This window comes from Pogona vitticeps, chromosome 5 (genome assembly GCF_051106095.1).
Source record: "Pogona vitticeps strain Pit_001003342236 chromosome 5, PviZW2.1, whole genome shotgun sequence".
NCBI classification, from domain to species: Eukaryota; Metazoa; Chordata; class Lepidosauria; order Squamata; family Agamidae; genus Pogona; species Pogona vitticeps.
In genome coordinates, this window is record NC_135787.1 from 167,416,179 (window position 1) to 167,435,014 (window position 18,836).

General features: G+C 40.8%; 1 protein-coding gene across 7 annotated transcripts in view; it reads left to right on the top strand.

The window, feature by feature from the left end:
- Positions 1 to 18,836, top strand: part of RBFOX2 (RNA binding fox-1 homolog 2) — a 208,639-nt gene that overhangs the window by 31,278 nt on the left and 158,525 nt on the right. The window lies entirely within an intron of this gene.

Consider the following 18,836-nt stretch of genomic DNA (forward strand, 5'->3'; position numbering starts at 1 on the left):
GCTTAAAGGCAATCCTGTATATATTTCTTTAGCTCCTAAGATCCTCATGTTGGGACCATCTCTCAGTCCAGAGATGGTGGCTGCTTTCAAGCTGTAGCATTCTCTTCCTTATTTTTCTTCAGCTGCCAGGAAAAGATTCTTCCATTCCTGCAACTATCTGGTGATTTAGGGCATATGGGGGATGTTGTATCTTTTTAACTGATATAATTTCACACAGTTTTCAATTGTTTTAATTCAGTTGTAGCTTTAATCTGATAATATGTTAAATTGCCTGCTAATAATATGTTTTGATTTTAGCTGTATCTGTTGCTTAGTAATTGGTTAATAGTGGAGGAAGTAGAGAGGCAAATCGGGTGAGAGGCACTCCATCTTAGAACATGTATGAGTACCCACGGCATTAGTGTGGGCTGAAAGTTATTGCTGGTGGAACTTGTGGAATAGGATGTTCCAAGAATAGATCCAAAGATGGCCCCTGCTACAAGGAAATACCCTTCTGTTATAACAAGATGGAGAGAACTGATCAGGTGCACATTTTGGGGAAAACAAGGAGAGATTACAGTGACTCCTGGCTTTTTTCTTTTCTACTGATTTTGAGCTGTCGTGGCTGTGGATGTCATGATAAAACTCCTTGCGACATCCCCAAAACTCACCTTAGGATTGGTTTGTTGCATTTTTACTGTCATTAAAAAAATATTTTCCTTAGGAAAATTTTGGTGGACTTCATATATCTCATGTCCAGCCTCAGTTGTAGTTCGTTATTTCTGATCTCTGTAATATTCAGAACCATATCTAGCTAGGGAGGATTTTTCAAAAGCTCTCCATGAACATATGTCAAAGTGGCAGAATGTGCCAGTTTGTCTCTGAAAAGCCTTGGAGAACTGGCCACATTAATGCCTTCAAAATCTTCTTGGTTGGTGGCTTGGCAACAAATTCCCAAACGCCAAGGATTTTAATTGATGAAAATGGCTACTATTTCTTAAGTGCACCTGGCTCTACCACTAATTAGCCATTAAAGTAGAAAGGAACATGTGTTTGCTAAGGTGTTGCTGAAGTCATGGTTACACTCAGCTGGCCAAGTTCATTTAGGCTGCCAAGTTGAGGTCACCCAGACTATTGATAGCTGGGGACTTCAACATCCATGCTGAATTAAAACTGTCCGGCCCAGCCCTGGAGTTCATGGATGCCGTGACACCCATGAGCCTATCCCAATATTTCATCTGCCCTACACATTCATCTGGTCACACTCTGGACCTGTTGTTCTCAACTGCAAAGGTCGATAATGATCTGAGGCTGTGGACTGTGGGCTCCCACCATCTGTCATGGACAGATAATTTCCTATTGAGATTTGATCCCCCTTGGCTGGGAGAACAGACCCATGAAAAAGGTCCGCCTTCATAGGCTTCTCGACCCAGAACGGTTCCAGTAGAGGCTCTGGGAGGGCTTCCTGCTGACCTGATAGATGACCCTATTGAAGCCCAGGTCAATAGATAGCTGTGGAACACCCTTCCAACAGAAATTCTGCTGGCACCCTCGCTGGGTGTTTTTAAAAGCCAGTTTAAAACTTGGTTATTTAAGCAGGCCTTCCCTCCAGTCAACTAAGTCTCTTTTATTTTTTCTTTTCTTATGTTATCCCATCTTGGTAATCCTTCCTTAAATTAATTGTCTTAATTAATACTTAATTAATACTTAATTGTCTTAATTAATACTTAATTAATACTGCAGTTGTATTTTATGATTATATATATTTTGCAAGCCGCCCCGAGTAGACATGGTCTAGAGGGGCGGGGTATAAATCTAATAAATAAATAAAATAATATATGGAGATGACCCAGGTGGCTAACATGATTGCCCCCAAACACCTTCTTCAAGGAGATGGCTAGAGAGCAGGTGGAGAAAAGATCAGTCGGCACAGAATAGAGCTGCAGTTAAGACTATGGCCAATAAATATGTTAAACAGGCAAGACTTTTAACATCTGGAGTGCTGTCCTCTGAAGATGACTGGCGAAACGTTAGGAAGAACAACCTTCAGAACATGGCCAAAGAGCCCGAAAAACCCGCAACAACCATCTGGAGGGCTGATGAGGCTGTGAACTGAAAAGTGGAATTGTTCCAGGTGGTCTGCGATCTTATTATCTCTGGCCATTCAAGGCCTCGTTTTGAGTTCACTAGTGATCAGTTTGCAGCCTTTTTTAGAGCAAAAATCGAGACCATTCGTGCTGACCTTGATTCCATCAGCAGCCTAACTGATCTGGGGGTGACTGTTGCTGCTCCATCTCCCATTGCCCAGTTGGTTCAGTTTGACCCTGTAGTGGAGGAGGAAGCCTCCAAGGTGATGGTTAACTGTAGGCTCACTGCCTCTTCTCTGAATCCTTGCCCAGCATGTTTGATCAGAGCCTTGAAGGGGGCTATGATTGCTTGGGTCATGAACATTATTAATTTATCACCAAGGGAGAGAATGCTTCCCTCCCACTTAAAAGAAACCATTGTCTGTCCCATCATCTGACAATCTTAACAATTTTCATCCGATTGCTAAAATACAATTCCTGGGCAAGGTGATCGAGAGGGTGGTGGCAAATCAGCTGCTGTCATACCTGGAAGAGCAGGATTGCCTTGACCTATTCCAGTATGGATTCAGGCTACAACGGGTACTGAGACATTGATTGTGCTGCAAGATGACCTTTTGAGGGAGGCTGATGGGCAGATGCACCCTGTTAGCACTCCTAGATCTCTCAGCAGCTTTTGATACCATCAACCACAGTATCCCCCTGGGCAGGCTCTCTGAAGTTGGGATTGGGGGCTGAGCATTTAGCTGGCTCCAATCCTTCGTCGAGGGCTGTGTCCAGAGAGTTCAGCTAAGGGAGGAGGTGTCAGCTCCTTGGACCCTTTGGTATGGGGTTCCTCAGGGATCGTCACTATCCCCGATGGTGTTTAATATCTATGTTAAGTTGTTGAGGGAGGTCATCAGGAGTTTTGGAGTACACAACTCTATATCTCCATTACCACCTCTGCTGTGTATGCTGTCCAAATGCTGGAGTGTTGCCTGGTTGCAGTACTGGAATGGACCAGGGCTAACAGACCCAAACTGAACCTGTACAAGACAGAGATTTTGCTCCTGGGGGGGGGGACCTCCAGTAGTTTAAGGCTCCTCTACAATTTAGGGGAAAAGTGCATAATTTGGGCTTTCTTCTGGGCCATCTCTTTCTTGGGAATCCCAGATTGTAGCTGTGTCCAGATTCACCTTTAACCAGCTTGGGAATCACCCAGTTAATCGCCCCTACCTAGATGAGGACTCCCTCAGGACTTTGGTGCAGGCCCTGGTCATCTCCTGATCGACTACTTCAATGCTCTCTACGTGGGGCTCCCCCTGAACCTGATCCAGAGACTTCAGCGGGTCCAGAATGCAGCAGCCAGACTGGTGGTTAGTGCAAGTAAATTTGACCATGTAACTCTAGTTCTTCTCCAGTGATTGCCCATGGTGTTCCGGATCAGTTTCAGGGTTTTGACACTCTTATACAAAGCCCCCCACAGTTTGGGCCTATGTTACTTGTCTTTCCTTAATGGTCATCTGCCCGACCCACAAGATCATCACAGTTGAGACTCCTCTGTGTGGCCACCCCGAGGGAGACCCATAAATCCTTCTTTGCGGTGTCTCCAAGTTTATGGAACCAGCTTCCGGAGCAGCTCCACTTACTCCCCTCCCTGTGGACTTTTAGGAAGCAAATAAAGACATTGTTTTTCAGGGAGGCTTTCCTCACTAACCCCAGCTGACCACCTCCCCCCTCCCCACACTTTTTCCCCCTTCCCTCTTTTCTTCTATCCACTCTAGAATTATTCTCTGCTATCTGTTTTTTTTTAAATGGTTATTGTTGTTAGTTTTAATATCTCTATTTTTATTTTTGTTTTCTATTTTACGTGTTGTAGCCCAGTGGTTCTTAACGTGGGCGATAATGCCCCCCAGGGGGTGATTTCATTTTTCAGGGGGGCGGTAGAACGAAAAGGGGCGGCGTGGGGGCGCTGGAGCAGAAGGGGGCGGTAGGGGGGCGCTGGAGCAAGCCAAACCTGTGAAGATGGCTGCAGCCTTTTTACAATGTGCATGAATATATATTTTCCTCCAATCTTAATTTAGTTTCACAGTTTTCGTCTTGAAATTTTTAGTTCCTGCATTGCGGTTTGTTTTTATGCCCTTTTTATATTTCTTTTTGAGTCTTAAAATTTGGTTGCAACTAAATCATTAAATGTTACTTTTTGGGGGCATTTCATTTTCTTGGAATTGAATTTTGTTTTCAGGGGTCATTGGATTTAAGTGTCATAAATAAATAAATAAATAAATAAATAAATAAATAAATAAATAAATAAATAAATAAATAAATAAATAAATAAGATATCGCCACGGGGAGGGGGGCGATGATAACTTCAATGGCTCAAGGGGGCGTTTCTTTCAAAAAGGTTAAGAACCACTGTTGTAGCCCACCCAGAGTAGTGCTGCGATACAAATGGCAGTGGGATACAAATTGAATAAATAAATAAGATAAATTGTGAGCAGACTATATATCTAGCTGGTCTTTTTCAAAGGGTAGAGATGATGTTATAGTTGGTGATTGGGTTTTTAAAATTCCATCACTAGGACGCAGTATGTGACAGGATGGCTAAAAATCTCTGGAGTTTTTTTTTTAAAAATTAAATTGATTTCAACCATGATTTAAATCATTATTTAAATAGAAAATGATTTTTTTAAAAAAATTTAAATAGTTAAAAAATTCTTATAATTTTTTTTTACATCAGATCCACCGTGGTACCAGATGAAAATGTCATGCATCAATTGACCACACCAGACTTTCCAAAGCAGTGGTGGGTCTGTCTCCTATTCTTTGTCAGGCCATGTTTTAAATTTAAAATCCTCATTCCTTAATTTCACTGCTACCTTAAAATTCTGATAAAAACTTCTCTTAATACTGAAGTATTAGGCTTTAGTCATGGGATTGACACATATGGACAATTATGTATAACTTTATGTTAATAGAATGTAAATTAGGTGTTGGAAACGGAAGTTGCATACAGCTGCTTTGAGGAAGCTATTCTATCCTTAATTAACTAAGTTCTCTGAATAAAAGATATACAGTACTGTATGCTGATTATTCTTTCTTTAAGTCCATCCCCCATACCTTTTCTGGTTTTGGCCTTTCTTAAAAGGATGCTGAGCTGAGTATAGTCTGTCAGCTGTTACATGCCGTGTACCGTGGTTTTTTTAGGACTGATATTCTTTATCTAGCAAATTTCCTTCAGCTTCTCTGAAGTCTACGTACCTGTTTCATGAAGCTAGTTTTCTTTTTCTGTCACTAGCCAGATACTCTGCCAGAGAACCACTACTATAGTTCCTATTCATCGTTTTATTCATTGATTTTAAACTCTAATTTGTATTCTCTTGAAAGATGAAGAAACAAAGCTTCCTTTATACTGAATAGGTGTATGCTATAAAAGTATATTTAAAGTGAGCCATTCTGTAGTGATTAAACACTCCATAGAATATGCTTTGAGACATGGTTGCAGTAGTGATCGAGGACAGACAGTAGTGTAAGGGAAAAAAAGAAAAGGAAGAACTAATAGGTACAAGAAGACTAGGTAGATTTGGTATCTGATTTTCCAGAGAGTTTAGCCATCGGAATATGTTTTTCTTCAGCAGAAATGGTATATAATTAATAATAGTAAACACAGAATTAAAAGTACAAGAAATGTACTGTAATGTAGCTAGGCAAAATGTGTGCTCAACATTCTCCTTTCAGAGGGTGAACATGGGTTGGAGTTTTCATTGTGATATTCTGCAGTATACTGTATTTTTTCCATTTATGATACACCCCCAATGTATAAGATGCCCCTCTTTTCTAACCCAGATTTTTTCTTCACAAAAAAGTAGAGGGGGAGGGCAGTGATCAAAGCACTTTGATTCCTGCTTTCCCCCTCTGCTTTCTTGCGAGGAAAGTTCTTTCCACCCTCCACTTTCTTCACAAAAAGTGGAGGGGGAAAGCAGGAATCAAAGGGGTTTGATCACTCCAGATGACCCTGAATTTTTAATCTAAATATTTTAGAGAAAAGTATCATCTTATACACGGAAAAATATGTGTGAGTGCAAAGAGCTTCGCTGAGGGTCAGAGCAAAATCATGGCGTTTGTAGCCTAATTCCAAGCTTTGAAAATGGACTTGGGGATCTTGCTAGGCTAAAGGGAGACATATCCTTATTGTGACAAGCTGGGAAGAGTATTTGTGGCTCTCCTTAATAAAAGGTATGTATAAGTGTTTTGAAATAGTTTTAAATAAATATAAAACCTCTGTATATATTTAACAGTTTTTAACTTCTAGTTTTCTGAAGCCTGATGATGGTTGCATTGGCTAAATACAAAGAACTACCATTATGATTAAATATATTAAAAATCAGGGCTTTAATAGCTAAATGTTCAGTAGAGCTTCATGCTGTCAGTTTTATAGGATTGTATGGGAGACGTGGTCCGTATCGAACTTCAGCCCAAGTAATTGGTAGTATATCCTTTTACCTCATCCATTAACTTAAGCTCTTGCATTTGGGACTGAAAAACTGTATTTTCTTTGTGGTGTCAAATAAATAAACAGTTGAAATCAAGTTTAGTTCTGAATCTAACTCTTGGCTGTACTTAACAAAGAACTCTTAGCAACCAATTAAAAAAAGATACAATGCTTGAGTGTTTCCCAAAGGTTTTTTTTTTGGCTTTTATTGCCATGATGCTTTCTGGCTTGCTCCATTTGACTGCTGTAAACTTTTCTAAATCCACAATAGCAAAGATAAAAATAGCATATGGATAAGCTGATGGGTGTCTATCTTTGGGTGACTTCTCCCAATGGGTTTGAAACATTTCTTGAAATTGTAAAATATGCTGCTATGACTTCGCAGGCTTATAAAGCATATAATTGTTGAACCTTTAGTATAAGGAAGAATACATTAATGTGTAAAGTATATCCTCCTTTGTATATGAGTATTTTGATAGAGGAAAATATTATGTAATTTATGCATTATACTGAATGTTTCTTCAGTAAAAATAAAAAGTAGTATGTGGCTATTTGTCCTACTGTAGTTGTCCTTTTTTCCTTATTTAAAAATTTGATATGCCTTGCAGACTGGGGGCCATTGAATTACTCAAGCAATATGGGGGTGTAATTTCTCAAAACCATTGTTTCGAGTTGCAGGGAGCATAGTTTTCCAGGAGAGATTGGAAAAGGCCAGGCGTAGTCATCTTAGAAGAAGTAGTGATTTGAGGGAATTGACTGAATGCAGTATGGTTTTAACTGATTCCAGGTGTTGCTGCTGGAATACAAAGCTTGCCAGTGTGTGTAGGATGGTGTTGACTTCAGTAAGCCTGCTGAGGGTTTCCTGTGCAGCTCACAATCAAAGAAACCTAATCAAAGACAGCTGTTGCTGCTGGAACTCACATAAAACTTCCCCCCTTTCTGTCTCAGAAAGATTCATTTCTGCAGTGTTTTATTCCACTCCAGTTTACACTCTCTCTCTCTCTCTCTCTCTCTCTCTCTGTGTGTGTGTGTGTGTGTGTGTGTGTGTTTGGTGACTCTTAGCTTGATCCTTCATAGAACAATGGCCTGAATCCAACTGATGATTTACACTTTAATAAGTGAAATGGTAGAACAGCAGTGTACATTGCAGCAGCAGATTACTGAAGTGCTAGTTGCGTTCCTGGGCATGTGCCCAATCAAGTATAAATTACCAGTTGGATTCTGACAACTATTGATTTGAAAGTTATTGACTTTATGTACTTACAAAAGATAACATAAAATCCAAGTTCTTCAGTTTATTTGGAATTATTCTGCGAAGTGCTCTTTAGATACCCCTTAGATATTCTTTGGTTGTATGGAAGGAATGTATTCTTGTGAATATTTAGATCAGAAGTTGAGAACACAGAGCTGTCCAGATGTTAACATATGCATTCCCATCAACCATAGCTGTCATAACTGATCATGAGGGATAATGGAAGGTCTGGTCCAACAATATCACCAGGGCTGAATGGTCCCTCCCCTTGTTTTCAGTGGTTCAGTAATATGGTTAGGGCCTGATCATATGACTCTTGTTATGGAATTGGCACTATACATGCAGTCTGATTCATTAGAAAGACCTACGTGTTGGAGCTACTCATGAGTAGTCATTTTTAAGTAATAGAAAGAATGTTTAAATCACATCCTCTGGATTATATCAGTCAGAATGACTGCCATAATAATGAAAACATCCCCTTAATTTGTACAGACAACAAATGTGAGAGAAGGATATTGTGAGTGAAGAACGGAACCACAAAGATAATAAATGGAAATTGCAATCTTGTTCTCACTGATAATAGGAATAATCTCCATTGAACTCAATAGGACCATTGAACCCATGGCTTGGGAGGCAGCAGCCCCTCTTGTTGAGTGCCTTGCTACCTGCCCCCCCCTCTGAGCTCGAAAGGTTGATGGATGTAATAGAGGCAGGTAAAACTTCAGTTTTCTATGATTCTATGAAGAATAGCCCTGAAGGAGATTAAGAAGTCATAACCTGCTCATTGAGGCTACCCCTCTGCCCAAAAAAAGCCATGAGGAGCTGAGGTTGCCATAGAGATTAGATATACAGTATGTGAAATAGGAGAGCAGCGTAGTTTAAAATTCCAGGAAGGAAAAGAGAGTGATGTCATTAGATCCCTTTTACAGTTCTGAGGTGTCAAAGCCAGTTCAGCTAGTCAGATTACTTATGAAAATTGTTGAATTTACCCTATCAGAGCAGTACTGTGTGAATATTTTGAACAAGCTGTAGACTTGCTGCCTTTTTCTGGAAACATTGGCTGGAGACTGATGCATGTGCACTGGGACCTTTCGGTTTCTTTCATTAGCAGCACTTGAAGTGTGCCCCTGAAGTTGTGTGGCTTTCTGATAGCTGATGAATTATGTGGGACAGACAGTTGAAGAAATTCTTTCTGAATCCCAGCCATGTTATTTTTGTTTTTTACATAGTTTGCATATGTCTTTTGGAGTGATGTTTTCTCATATAAAATTGCCTGATAGCCACTTTCTCTGCCGTTGTAATTTGGCCAGTCAAAGGAGTCACTCAGAAGAGATAAAGTTTTTCCTGCCAAAATAAATGAGATTGGGTGTGTGGGGTTAATGTTTCAAAATAACTGGGTAGATTTTATGAGAAACTCAAGGAATGTTTTTGTGGAGTGTCAGTCTAGTTCCTGGTTCTTTTTAGAATAACACATGCACAGAATGGCTGCTGAGCAAATGGAAAGGGCAGTCAGAGTGCCCCTTATAGGCTGAAATTCTTTTGCTCAACATAGTAAGTCACAACTAGAATAAATTCATTGAATCTTTGAGCTTTGGTGAATCAACACCTTTGTCAGTTTCATTGATTGAATAGGCCTACTTTATTTGCAGTTTACTGTGTTAAGCAACAGGATATCAATCATAGAATGCTTCAGGTCCAGTTAAATGTGACTAGTTAGTTAAATTTTAACTTCTGGAGATGCTATCTAGGGAGATTAGTGCTGCTGACCAAACTTGTTAAAGCTGATTGTGGAAATGCTTGCTGAGTACTTACCAGAGAATGTCTGCTTGCAGAGAGCCCGGACTTGAAGAACATTGGGCGGCGACGGAGGCGGGGGGAAATGGGACCCAACAACACCTAAGTTTAAAATAGAGAAGAAACTTTGCTAACTTGAAAGTAGTTATTCTTGATCTCTGTGTATTGCTGGTAATTTCAGGAGATATAAATTCATTTTAGAACTGAAGATTTTTCAGATGGGATTTACTAGACTTGAGTATTAGAGAGATAAAAATATTAACCTAAATAAGCTGTATAGAAGGTTGTAGAACCTCATAAAATTGAGGCCTTAACTTGAGACCTTTTAGAGTCTACTTATCAATTTTTAGAAAAGATTACAAAAACATGATGTCCATTGATATACAATTAGAATTTATAACCTTTATTATGAAATACTAGAGCTACAATACATTTTTAAGTAAAAGTAGAATCATGTAAACATCTGCTTTTGCTTCATTGATTACACAAAAGCCTTTGACTGTGTGGACCACAGCAAACTGTGGCAAGTTCTTAAAGAAATGGGAGTACCTGACCACCTTATCTATCTCCTGAGAAATCCTGTGGGGACAAGAAGCAACAATAAGAACTGGATATGGAACAACTGATTGGTTTAAAATTGGGAAAGGAATACAACAAGGTTGTATATTGTATCCCTGCTTATTTAACTTATATTCGGAATACATCGTGTGAAAGGCAGGACTGGATGAATCCCAAGCCAGAATTAAGATTGCCGGAAGAAATAACAAGCTCAGATATGCAGATGATACCACTCTGATGGCAGAAAGTGAGGAGGAATTAAAGAACCTCTTAATGAGGGTGAAAGGAAGGAGAGCGCAAAAATGGTCTGAAGCTCAACATCAAAAAAACAAACAAACAAAAAAACAAAAAGCAAAAACTAAGATCATGGCCATTTGTCCCATCACCTCCTGTCAAATAGAAGGGGAAGATATGGAAGCAGTGACAGATTTTACTTTCTTGGACTCCATGATCACTACAGATGGGGACAGCAGCCACCAAATTTAAAGACATCTGCTTCTTGGGAGGAAAGCAATAACAAACCTAGACAGCATCTTAAAAAGCAGAGACATCACTTTGTTGACAAAGATCTCCATAGTCAAAGCTGTGGTTTTTCCAGTAGCGATGTATGGAAGCAAGAGCTGGACTGTAACGAAAGCTGACCGCTGAAGAATTGATGCTTTTGAATTGTGATGCTGGAGGAGGCTCTTGAGAGTCCCCTGGACTGCAAGGAGAACAAACCTATCCATTCTAAAGGAAATCAAGCCTGAGTGCTCACTGGAAGGACAGATCCTGAAGCTGAGGCTCCAATACTTTGGTTGTCTCATGAGAAGAGAAAACTCCCTGGGAAAGCCCCTGATGTTTGGAATGAGTGAAAGCAAGAGGAGAAGGGGACAACAGAGGATGAGATGGCTGGACGGTGTCACCAAAGCTACCAAGATGAATTTGACCCAACTCCGGGAGGCAGTGGAAGACGGGAGGGCCTGGCGTGCTCTGGTCCATGGGGTCATGAAGAGTCAAACACGACTTAACAACTAAAGAACAACAACATAATCATGTTAGTTAGGCATCCTTCTGTCTCGAAAGACTATGGTATCGTGCTCTGTATGGAGGACTTGGAGCAGCGTCTAGTGTGGCTGAGGAGGCCGATTCGAGAGTGACAGTCTCTTCCACACTGAAGACAAATCCAACCTGTCCCCTGTCCAGCTCCCTGGTTTTGCTGCTTTTGTGACTTCCTCTTTGCCTTAGCCTGCTGGGCAAGGGTCTCTTCAAATTGGGAGAGGCCGTGATGCAATGCCTGCCTCCAGGCTGAACGCTCAGATGTCAGGGTTTCCCATCTGTTGAGGTCCATTCCTAGGGCCTTCAGATCTCGCTTGCAGATATCCTTGTATCGCAGCTGTGGTCTCCCTCTGGGGCGGTTTCCCTGCACTAATTCTCCATACAGGAGATCCTTTGGAATCCGACCATCAGCCATTCTCACGACGTGCCCAAGCCAACGTAGGCGTCGCTGTTTCAGTAATGTGTTCATGCTGAAAATTCCAGCTCGTTCTAGGACTACTCTGTTTGGAACTTTGTCCTGCCAGGTGATACCAAAAATCCGTCGGAGACAACGCATATGGAAGGTGTTTAGCTTCCTCTCCTGCCGTGCACAAATGGTCCAGGACTCACTACAGTACAGGAGTGTGCTTAGGACACAGGCTCTATAGACCTGGATCTTCGTATGTGTCGTCAGCTTCTTATTGAGCCATACTCTCTTTGTGAGTCTAGAGAACATGGTAGCTGCTTTGCCAATGCGTTTGTCCAGCTCAACATCCAGAGACAGGGTGTCAGAGATGGTTGAGCCAAGGTACACAAAGTCATGAACAACCTCCAATTCTTGTGTGGAGATGGTAATAGAAGGAGGTGAGTCCACACCCTGGCCCATGACTTGAGTTTTCTTCAGGCTGATTGTTAGTCCAAAGTCTTGGCAGGCCTTGCTGAATCGATTTATGAGTTGTTGGAGGTCTTCAGCAGAGTGGGCAACAATGGCTGCATCATCTGCGAAGAGGAAGTCCCGCATGCATTTCAGTTGGACTTTGGTCTTCGCTCTCAATCTAGAGAGATTAAAGAGCTTTCCGTCTGATCTAGTCCAGAGATAGACACCCTCGGTTGCAGTTCCAAAGGCATGCTTCAGCATGACAGCAAAAAAGATCCCAAAAAGTGTTGGTGCAAGGACACAGCCCTGTTTCACTCCGCTTCGGATGTCAAAGGGGTCTGATGCTGAGCCGTCAAAAACTACAGTGCCTTTCATTCCCTCATGGAAGGATCTGATGATGTTAAGGAGACGGGGTGGACATCCAATCTTGGGAAGTATTTTAAAAAGGCCATCCCTGCTAACCAAGTCAAATGCTTTTGTAAGGTCTATGAAGGCCACAAAGAGTGGCTGTTGTTGTTCCCTGCATTTCTCCTGCAGCTGTCGGAGGGAGAATACCATGTCAGTGGTGGATCTATTAGCTCGGAATCCACACTGTGATTCTGGATAGACTCTGTCTGCAAGAACCTGGAGCCTCTTCAGCACAACACGGGCAAGCAGCTTCCCTACAACGCTAAGAAGAGAGATGCCACGGTAGTTATTGCAGTCACCCCTGTCGCCTTTGTTCTTGTACAATGTGACGATGTTTGCGTCCTTCATGTCCTGTGGGACTCCACCTTCCCTCCAGCAGAGACAAAAGACTTCATACAGTTCAGTGGTGATGATCTCCTTACAGCATTTCAGCACTTCAGCAGGGATGTTATCCTTTCCAGGTGCCTTGCCGGAGGCGAGGGAATCCAAGGCCGCTTTTATTTCTGCTAAGGTTGGTTCACTGTCCAGCTCTTCCAAGACAGGCAGGCACTCAATGTTATTTAATGCTTCTTCGGTTACTACATTCTCTCTGGAATATAGCTCGGAGTAGTGCTGTACCCAGCGTTCCATCTGCTGTGCTCGGTCCTGGATGGGCACACCTGTAGCAGACTTCAAGGGAGCAGATTTCTTCTGCATTGGACCTAAGGCCTGCTTGATACCGTCATACATTCCTTTGATGTTACCTGTGTCCGCTGCTATCTGTATCTGGGAGCAGAGCTGGAGCCAATAATCATTGGAGCATCTCCTGGCAGCCTGTTGGACTTGGCTACGAGCAGCTCGAAGAGCTTGCAAGTTGTACTTGCTAGGACAGGTTTTGTATGCTGCTAGAGCTCTTCTCTTATCCTCGATGGCTGGCATTAGCTCCTCTGAATGGGCTTCGAACCAGTCAGCCATCTTTTTGGTCTTCTTGCCAAAGGTGGACAAGGCGGTGTTATAGACAGCGTTCTTGAAGTGTTCCCATCGTTTAGGTGCATTTACATTAGCCGGACCTGGGAGGGCTTCCTCGAGTGCTTGGGCGAATTCCTTCACTTTTCTTTGATCACGAGTCTTGCTGATGTCAATACGTGGTCTTCCTTCCTTTTTCGTGTGATATACTCTCTTTGTTCGTAGTTTTACTCTACTACACACCAGGGAGTGATCAGTATCACAATCAGCACTCTGGTAACTGCGTGTGATTGTAATATTAGGGAGGCTAGAACGTCTAGTGAGGATCAGATCAAGCTGATGCCAATGCTTGGATCTTGGATGTCTCCAGGAAACTCTGTGTTGCAGCTTCGTATTAAAGAATGTGTTGCTGACACAGAGACCACTTTCTTTAAAACAAAAAGTACTTTAATGATAAACTGTTGTTATGTGCTGTCAAGTCAGAGCTGACTTACAGCTACCCTAATAGTGCTTTTGAGGTATTGGATATTTAAGGAGCAGTTTTGCTAGTTCCACTTGCTCAGTGAGTTTTCATGGCTTAATGGGGATTCGAACCAAGGCCTCCTGAGTCCTCGGCCGTCACTTTATTCACTATACCAGTGGTAGGTGTTCCTGGACTGTTCTCTGGCTAGCACAGTTGGTGGTGAAGACTTCTGGGAATTGTAGTCTAAGAACACCTGGGTTACCCCAGGTGGGAACAACTGGACTACACCACACTGGTAACGGTTAAATTGTTGCGCTCATGTGAAAGCTTAATGAGATGCTAATGCCTCATCAAGATTTATACATGAAAAACTATTTTTCCCAGTCTGCCTCTACCTCGTGAAATTGAAACTCTTCAAAATTTTAAATGTCCAAAATCTTTTCTTCCTTAAATCTCTTCACCTCCCCAGAACTTTAGAGAATATCATTCCTTCAGTGGTCTGATAACTGCTGTGTTTTCACCATCTTATTTTACATCTGTAATGAAGGTGGTTGTACATGCAGTTGTATTTTTTGTATTGGAGGTTTAGGGAAGATAGCTGGCCAAGCTTCTGTCTGTGTAGGAAAGGAGAATAGAAAAATAGGTTGTTTCCTGTGGAAATGTGCAACCTATTCCTGAAACTTTTCCAGGACTGATTTTTTAAATTTATTTACTTAGCTGCTAATGAAAGATTAACAAGAAGTCTTCCAAATGGTCCACTGTGGGAAATAAAAGACTGACAAAACTGCCTTCCATTTACTACAGTATTCTGAGTTGGGTGTTTTTTCCAGGTCAGCTCTCTATACCAGGGGTCTCCAAACTTTTGACCGTGAGGGCCACACTAGATATTTTCTACATTTTTGAAGGCTGAAAGAACAGGAATGTGCACGTTCGTGTTTGCTCAGTCACACATGCACTCCCCCAAACCCTGCACAGATGCCTGCCACACACACACACACACACACACACACACACACACACACACACACACACACACACACACACACACACACACACACACACACACACACCATGTCCACCCCATGCATGCATGCCCACACGCACGCATGCACGCACACCCCTGCCTACCTGCCACCCCACCCCACTCGCATGCATGTGCATGGGCTGAAGGGAACAGGCAAGATGACAAGGTGGGCTGGATGTGGCCACCTGGGTCATAGTTTGGAGACCCCTGCTCTATACAATGACAATGGTTCTTCCTCCCTGTATCTGTGTACCGTTTGGAGATTTAAGCAGTGATCAGTTTAAAAATAAGTGTTAGCTGAACTAAAATATAATACATGCTGATTTCCTAGAACATTTACGGTAACTTTCCATCATGTTTTTATAGGAGTTTGTCTATTGGACTTAAAATCCCAAGTGTAGACAGTTGATCGAATGTCAATGCCATTTTCACCACCATGTGGAATGTTTAGCAGATGAGAAGTCACTGTGCTAAAAATATAACCTGAAATATATACAGTATCTGTTACGAAATGTGGATATATATTGTTAATAATAAATGTATGTACCCAAAGGGTGTGTGTATCTGTTGGGTATGTATTACCCAACCAATTACCACAAGTCACCAGGAATTTCCCCAGCCAGAATTATGGCAGCTGTAGCCAGAAAATCCAGGTCTTTGGAGGAATTTCAGCACATATACCTGAGCCCACCCAGCATATTCTTCTCTACAGCCACTGGAGAGGGAGAGAATAGGTGCGACTTGCTAAGTTCCATGGTAGCTGTAAGACTGATTTTTTTTTGAAAGTTTTTTGTACACTACCTAATGAGCAGAAAGACAATCTTTACAAACACCCCTTGCAAATGTGTATGCTGAAACTCCTCTGAGGACTTGTGTTTTGTTTGTTTTTTGGCTACAGATGCTAGAATTCCTGGTGAATTGTGGTAGTAGTACTGGGGTGTGTGTGAAGAAACCCTGCTTAGTGGTATGTGCTTAACAGTTCTTAACACTGATAAATGGATTCATACAAAATTATTTTACTGGGGTAATGATAGTAATTTTCAAATTCCCTGCACTAATGGATCCCTTTCCACCTTGTAGAACATTATAAAGGATTCTGGTGCCCATTTTCAGATGTATAGCCAATTCAAATAAAATGTTGGCTAGGTCTCTTGTTTTAGTATTGCTACCCAAAAATTTGATAGTGAACCCAAGAAAGCACTTGATCTCCTCTCCAACTAGATATTGGAGAAAGATCAGTTATAATGCAGCCTATTAATGTATTAATGGATCCTGCTACCTGAAAATGCTTGAAGGAGAACGCTTAGCCATGTTCCCCTCTTTTGCCACTTTCTCCAGGCAGTGTATGAGGAAGCTGAAGAGAAGTTCCTATTCTAGTGCAGTGAGAATCCAGATTATCAGGGTTCTTGCTTGTACATACATCCTATGTGTGAGTCAAAATTTCACTTCTTCAGATTCAAGTGCCCCCCTTTAAGTTGGTTGAGGAATTTGGATACATTAATGTTTACAGGGATTCAGAGAAGCCGCCTTTGAGATTTACTCATGATTGTACTTCTTGTCGCTGAAAACCACTTAGAGTTCCCGAGACGCCTAAGAATACAAGTTAAAAACCAGCATGCCACAATTCACAGATCTCTTTATTCCCCTCTTTGCAAAGGAGCTGTCTTTTGTATGAATCTGCTAGGTACCAAAATTAGAGATACTTACATAGAAAAATTGAGGGCCTCATTGGTCTGTGTGGTGAACTGAATATACTCTATTGCACTGCTTTTTTCCAGTTGCATACACATTCACTTGTATGTGCTCTTGTACAGTCATATTGCAACTCCAGTTTATCCACACATAGATGCTTATTTCATTGAAAGCAATGCAATGAAGCTAATCTCTACTGTAATATAAATTTGATGTGTAATCCATTAATCAGAAGGATGTTCCAGAACTTCTTGGTTGGGTTGATAGATGAAGTGGGAATGTAGAAAAGTTAGGAACAAAATGCAAGCCATTTTTATGGAGTTACATTTATTATGTTCTTATATTAAAATACTCTTATCAAGTCATGTGAGTGCTTTAGTACAGACAGTGCAAAATGAATATGGCAAACATGAAATCACTGACCTTATTTCTCCACTCTGCTTTTCCACTTTTGTATGCCAGAATTCAAATACATAGAGATATCTATTGGCATTAAAAACAACAACATAGCTGTTGTTATTATTGCATGATAGATTGATATCATATTATTATTTATTTATTATTTATTATTATTTTATTTATTGTATTTATACCCCGCCTATCTAGTCATTTCAACCACTCTAGGCGGCTATTATTAGTAAGGACTATCTTAGGTGATTTATTTGCTTATATAATTGCAATTCTGAACTGGCAGGGAAAAAAGCAAGGAGGGAATTGAAGTTTACTATAGCATTATTTCATCAGATTTTGTGGTCTTTATTGCTGTTTATTGGGATGAGGGTACTGGACATTGTTTTGCCTCTTAAAAGCAAGAAGAATTATATGTGCAAATGGTTAATGTTGCTTCTTTCCCTCTGTGATACTTTCCTTATATGTATACAATGAAGTGATTTTTTTTCTCTGTATTGCAGTTCTGGTTCCTTTTTCTTTTTGGGATCCCCTGCTGATTAACAGGGATTTTCTCTGGACTTGGTATAAAGGGATTGTTCTGCTGTTTAACTCTTTGTAACAGATTTTTACTAAGCTTCCTTCAGTTACCCACACTAGCATATCCTGCAGAGAGTAATTATTTGAGAAGAGACACCATCAAGTTGCTGACCTGTAAAACTGGCTGCACCAGAGACTTCCTGGGGAAATGCCAGTGTTGCCAGTAATTTCCCCCTTTCCTGTAGAGAGTGAGATTCAATTAAGAGTTACAGAATGAGTAGCAGGAAGATTGGAAACAGTGTGGATCACATTTCTTGAATGAAAAAACAATCCACCCTATATCTTTTGACTTTTACGTGGCTATCATATTTTACAATAACTGATGACTTTTGAATGATCTCTTTTTTTCCTGGTGTATGTGTGCTTTTTTGGGGTTTTTTGTAGTCATTTCTCATTCAAACTTAATCTAGAACTCTTCAGCTGTCTTAAATTAGCAAGTTAGTATTGTGTCAGAAACAGCTACAACACCTAGACATTACTTATACTGGATGTCAATCCAGATAGAATAGAGCTGATAGCCAGCCCTTCTATAGAATATATTACTGTTTCTGCTCCATGCAATAAATTATAAGACTTGTTATTTTTTTGTCCAGAATAAACTGTGTCCATTTATTGTTTTAGAAGACAATTATGGTGGGATTTTTTTTCTCTAGATCTGATGCCAGACAGAAGTTGGCTGCAAAGTCTATCCAAATGGGAAAAATGTATTTCTAAAAAAAACAAGCAAATAAAAAACTCCCAAAGGCTAATCATTAAAGACCATATTTTCCCTTTTTTTGCAGAAGTCAAATTTATTTTTAGCAGAATTTATCTATGAAAATGATAAATTAATATTGATAGGATTGCAGAGGAAGGCTTCAAGTTAAGTATAGTGTAACAGTTGGTTAGCTGAGTTAAGCTTTCTGAAAGTGGACTAGTGAAGCATGTCAATTGACATTTTTTCCAGCTGATTCTGTGGGAAACAGAAAATTTTGGAATTTGATAGTTGAAAAGAAACAATCTTTTGGCAATTTTTAAAAAATGTATACAAATAGAATCTTTTGTATAGAAGTTTACGCTTCGAAAATGTTGATACTCTCTGCATGCCCCCCCCAAGTCTTCCATGGGCAAAAGGTTCTCAAATGGTCCAGTAGGTCATAAGGGCCAATGGCAATATACTAATATAACAGATTTTATTTCAATGGTGTCAGGAACTGCAACATAGACTTAAAGAGTCAGACAATTTATTTGATACATGACATCCAACAGTCCACCCGGTTTGATCTATGTCTTGGGGAGTTGTTAA